The sequence below is a fragment of the Vicia villosa genome, linkage group LG1 (assembly GCF_029867415.1).
Source record: "Vicia villosa cultivar HV-30 ecotype Madison, WI linkage group LG1, Vvil1.0, whole genome shotgun sequence".
Taxonomy (NCBI): Eukaryota; Viridiplantae; Streptophyta; class Magnoliopsida; order Fabales; family Fabaceae; genus Vicia; species Vicia villosa.
Genome location: NC_081180.1, coordinates 67,066,122 through 67,071,689, shown reverse-complemented (window position 1 = coordinate 67,071,689; position 5,568 = coordinate 67,066,122). Strand labels below are relative to the sequence as shown.

General features: G+C 34.1%; 1 long non-coding RNA gene across 7 annotated transcripts; it reads right to left on the bottom strand.

Moving 5' to 3' along the window:
- Positions 1–240: 240 nt before the first annotated feature.
- On the bottom strand, positions 241–4,219 carry LOC131640364 (uncharacterized). 7 transcript variants are annotated; one of them, XR_009295233.1, is made up of 9 exons: positions 3,853–4,219; positions 3,685–3,741; positions 3,522–3,601; positions 3,235–3,314; positions 2,868–3,136; positions 2,415–2,649; positions 1,181–2,331; positions 969–1,064; positions 241–404 (listed from the first exon to the last, which is right to left on the bottom strand). It is a non-coding gene; the product is annotated as an uncharacterized LOC131640364 (long non-coding RNA). The 7 variants fall into 7 exon arrangements; XR_009295244.1 differs by having other exon boundaries at positions 995–1,064; XR_009295237.1 differs by having other exon boundaries at positions 969–1,362; positions 2,045–2,331.
- Between the last annotated feature and the right edge of the window lie 1,349 nt (positions 4,220–5,568).

Genomic DNA, 5,568 nt, shown 5'->3' with positions numbered 1-5,568 from the left:
AAATAAAAAAATAGTTATGATAAGATTCTCTATTTATGGAATTTTTAATTATCAAGTATAAAAGAAAAAATTCAGTATGATGCTCTTTATATGGAATAAAGAAATCTAAAACGTTAATTAAATCAGAAGGTTAATATCGTTAGTTCTCATTTCTCACAATATATATATATATATATATATATATATATATATATATATATATATATATATATATATATATATATATATATATATATATATATATATATATATATATTTAAGAATATCCATGGTAGCAGTGAAGAAGTAGAGAGAAGTTAATAGCGCATAATATGGAGTAGTGAGGGAAATCAAATGGCATTTTATCAGTAGAAAGTCCTGCATCATTCAACACCTTGATCACTACTTTCAGATGCAACTCATTCCTGTAACACCAAAACAACAATGTTAATCACCCTTAATACAAGGAGTTGGAATCATAAGAAGTTAAACTGATGCCGTTAATTATAAATGGCTAAAATTTCATAACCCGCACAAGTTACATACTTGAAATAGAAGATATAATGCAACACAAAGTCAGTTCCTATGCAGTAGTAGCAATATAAATTGCATTGGTATAGTGTTATATGCTCCATTTGATAAGCTGATAGTACAACTCATTATTTTATTCAATAAGTTTTTAAGAATTTATAGGTTAAGCCAACATAATTACTTGTGAGAAATGATGTTATATTTTCAATAAGTTAATCATTGGCTATAAGCTTAATGAAAAACATAATCAAATTTCTCACATATAAAAATTCTCACAAGTAATAATCATTGGCTATCTTTTCTTAAGCATTTTCAATATCAAAATGACAACAATTATTCTATTCAATGTGACAGTTTTGTCAATGCTGTAATAGACTGAAGTTACTTTAATGATAAACTAACTGGATAGGAAAATATCCTATTAAACCATATATATGAAAAGTGGACTGTATTCTCACACATAATGAATAGCTGAATCCTGTACCAATTGTTTCAGCTTGAACTTTCTAAAACTGGTGATCCACACCGTGTGATGATCCTTTTCATCCGAACAGCTAAAGCAAAAATAAAAAGATAGTCACGTAAGTTAGGAAAATGAAAACTGATTTGAGCAGTGTCCTTTTAAGTCCTGTGAAAATGTAAGAAGTTAGATCCTAAGGAAAATGCTTACACGGAACATATGATCCAAATAGAAGGTGGAGTTTTAGCATTCTCATTGCGGGTTTCACGTGTTACCCGCGAAAAATCAATATGTATCACATTTTTTATACCCTTGTTATTAAAAGATATGCCACATGTCTTTCAACATTTTTATTGCTGGTTTCATTTGCTGCTCGTGTCAAAGTAATGTACCTAATCAGATAGATATGCCGCATATCCTCGATCTCCATTAGTATATGTATCATGATTAATATTGATCAGCAGGATATTAAGCTAATGCAGAAAACTTGTTGAACAACGTCATTATAACACATCAGTAGGATTATAAGAAAATGTAGGAAACATATTGATCAGCATGATTATAATTGAACAACAGGATTTAAAAAACAATATAGTGAACCGCGGTACGAAAAATATGGTTTGATAAGAAAATGTCAAAAACTGTTTTGAGAACAAATACAAAATCAATAGACTAAGAAAAAAACAAAGCAATAAATAGAAGTTTGACAATAATTTGTCATGAGGAGTAACCATAGATGTTGAAGAAGTTTGTGACCAGACATTGGACTGTGCACTCATTAGTTGACTCGAACTCGAAACCAATAAGTCAATACCGTATTAATATAGCAATATTCTTACATGTTCATTGAACACAACGTCAATACCGTATTAATATAGTAAATCTTCCATTTTGACTCACATACATTCTGCTTCTCTATAATGTGCTTTGTAGGTGTTGTACCAAGGTGCTTCTCTATAGGTGTTGTACCAGAGAAATATGGAGAGTTTTTTAAAGGATCTAACAATACTTTTAGAGAAACACATACCATATAAAGTGTTATGCTGTCATATAAAGGATCATTGGTGATTGTACCTTCTTCCATTCGCAGACCTTATTCGAGAAGGTTCAAGCCATTCAAACTTGATAACCACTTCAAAGTTCAAACTCAGCTTTATTCATGTCCAATGCCATTGAATCCTTGAGAAACCTGACTTGTTTTCGAAAATCTCGAAAGGAAGAAAGCTTGGACACATCCTCTCAAATCTGCTTTGCATGAGAAGCAAGAGGCTGCATCCCTAGAGTTTTTGGTCCAGTAATATCAGTGTCACTTTCAACCATGAACACATTTCAAAATCCAATAGAATCAAATGGATCGAGATCTACAGTACAACAATCAGATTATGTAAGTTTCTGGTAAAATTCTAAGAGAACATTACAACCTAGTGATGCTAAATTATATTACCACAATGCAAGTGCAGTGTGTCCTGCGCCATAATCTTAAAAAAAAAAAGACTTGCCACTGTTCTGCCCCTTTAGCCAGCTTCTCCTCATTCGACGAAAGACTCCAATGAGATATCTCCATATCCGCATCAAATTGAATGGTATCATGAGAATCAACAGGTGGAGCATAATCAGCGTCATGATTCAGAATAGTATTGATCGACAACACTATTTCAGACAAAGTTGTTCTACTTGACCTAAAACACAAAAATCAATATGAGAATCAAATTCTAGAAATTCCCCATGAAAAAACAATTACCTACATAATCATAGAAACAATGAAACTACCTACTGGCAGGCATGGCAGTGCTATATACATATAGACTATGTCACAAAGACAGCACAAGAGTACCAAGTTTAAAATACATATAGACTATTTCACAAAGACAGCACAGGAGTACCAAGTTTAAAATACCTGAATCTCTGGAACATCAACTTGCAAAGTTTCACCGCCGTCCTTAACAGCAACGAAAGGGCTTCCTTCCTGGAAAAGGCCACCAACCCATAATTGACCGGTTAGTTTAGGGTTTTTGATGTCCTCAATGTTATACTATCTTATATCGCCATGAAGCCAGTTTACGAAGTACAGAAAGCGGTCATCAAGAGAAATCAGAAAATCAGTTATAAGCCCGGGCATTTCAGGAAGAAACCTTGCACTTTCAATGGTTCCACTTGTATCACAATCTGCAAGTAAAAAGCTTAGTCTGTAAGTATTATTGATAATTTTCATGATCCATTTTATGTTTTAAAAGAGAGTAGATATTAAGATCTTTTCAATATACTTCATGGCCCCATGATTCATCTTCTTTCTTGAAAAGTTGTATTATGTTACTTGACAATGCACTCCCAACAAAACCTGCATCTTTAGCGGGATCATTCAACATCAGAACCAAACAAAAAACAAATGGCTCAAACGATTGAACTGTAGACAGTGGATGTACAGGATTGAGCTAGTGTAGCTTTCCAAAACGGTTCAAATTTTAAAATATTGTTGGAGATACAAAAACAAAAGAAAAGAAAAAAATACATTTGAAACATCTCAGCAGAGTATTTTAAACAAAATATCTACCTCCAAAGGTAAAAACCCTTTTCACTATGTATCAATAGAAATATAAACATCTCACCCATGTTGCTTCCTTCTACATTCACCTAACAATAAGTATCAAACACACACATTGGTGATGGAATATAATAACCAAATGTTTACTAATCTTGAAGAAAAAGAAAAATACCTTGTTTGCAACACTATTTTCGTAAAAAGGGTCATCTTCCCAAGACATATTTTGATCCTGCAAACCATACAATTAAGATTGGTACCCTAAAATCTCATAATATAAAATCCTAAAATCTGCAAATATACTAATGGATATGAAACCCTAAAATCTGCACATATAAAATACCAGTTAATATATGCATAAAGTATGTGCAGAAGTTTTGGAGCTTTATGACAGATCCACCATCGTGAAACCACACGCCACCGTAATATCGCTGAAATGCCAGATCCCCCGTTGTATCCCCTATTCCGATTAGTAACCCCGTTTATCGTTCTTGAAATGTTTGATTCCTTAGGAGAAGAAGAAATGCAGAGTGAAGTAATGAAGAGAGAAAAATAGGATTTCAAAATCAAAGGTAGCAGAAGACATAAAAAAGAAGAGGAAAAGAAGGAAGAGAAAAGAGATAAAAAATAAGAAGAAGAAAAGCTGGAAGAGAGAAGAAAGAAGAAAGAAGAAGAGGAAGAGAGAGAGAGAGATGACGTTGGAAAGAGAGACAGCGTGTTCTTCTTTATTTTAAGGAATGGGAAAATTTGAAATTCAAAAAGCTATTGATTGGATTTGTAATAAACCAGTAAAAGACATTATTTGCCCCAAAAATATTAATTTAGACTAAGATAATCAAAGGGTATTATGGTGAATTCCAGAACGGTAAATTTTCTTATATTATAGAAGATTGCTAGCTAAGAGGATACACATTATATCTAATGGGCCTAAGGTAAGTGAGCCAGTACAAAAAATATATTATGGGCTAATAAAATAGAAATAAACACTATGAGTTAACTCACCCCCTAAAACTGGAGTGTATATTTAACAATCCTAGTTTTGAAACAAGAGAGTTGAAAGGTCCAGAATGTAGCGCTTTGGTGAATATGTCAACTATTTGATTGTTGGAGTTGATGGGCATGAGATGGATAGTTTTGGATTGGATTTTGTCGCGGACGAGATGGCAGTCCATTTCAATATGTTTTTTGTACGTTCATGGAACACCAGGTTGGTTGCAATGTGGATGACACTTTGATTATCGCACTAGATGTTGACCGGCTGAGAATGAAGGATATGGAAATCCTGAAGAAGGTAACGGAGCCATTGAGCTTCACAAGATGTGTTGGCCAGTGCACGATATTCAGCTTCAGACGATGAGCGAGAGATAACTAGCTGCTTCTTTATTTTCCAGCTCACAATATTGTCACCTAGGAAGAAACTGAAACCTGTGGCTGATCTTCTTGTTATAGGACACGCACCCCAGTTTGAGTCTATGAATCCAGTGAGCAGAAAAGGAGAATTGGAACGAAAAGTACAGTCCCAATGATGGTTCATTCTTTAGATATCTAATCACCCTTTGAGCTGCCTGCAGGTGTGTAGTGGTTGGGACTGCCATATGCTGACTGAGTCTGCAAACAGAATATACTATATTAGGTCGAGAATGAGTTAGATAAAGGAGCTTACCTATTATTACTCTATATTGAGTAGGGTCAGGAGGGAGACTGGCATTTGTGTCATCAAGCTAATGTGAAGGGTCCATAAGGGTGGTTGTCGGTTTAGCAACAATAAGACATGTGCTATCAAGGAGGTCTAGGAAGTATTTCCTTTGGCATAGGGTTATGCCTTTGGAGGAGCGTGCTATTTCGAAACAAAGGAAATATAAAAGGAAACCCAAGTCCTTAATGCTGAACTTGCTATCCAGAACACCCTTGATTTGGTTGATGTGATCTAAATTATTCCCTGCAACATTTAAATCGTCTACATAGACAAGAACTGCAGTAAAGTAATCGTTAGTTGTAAAAGTAAATAGAGAGTATTCTAACTTAGACTGCAAGAAACTAATTTGCAATAAAGTGTTGC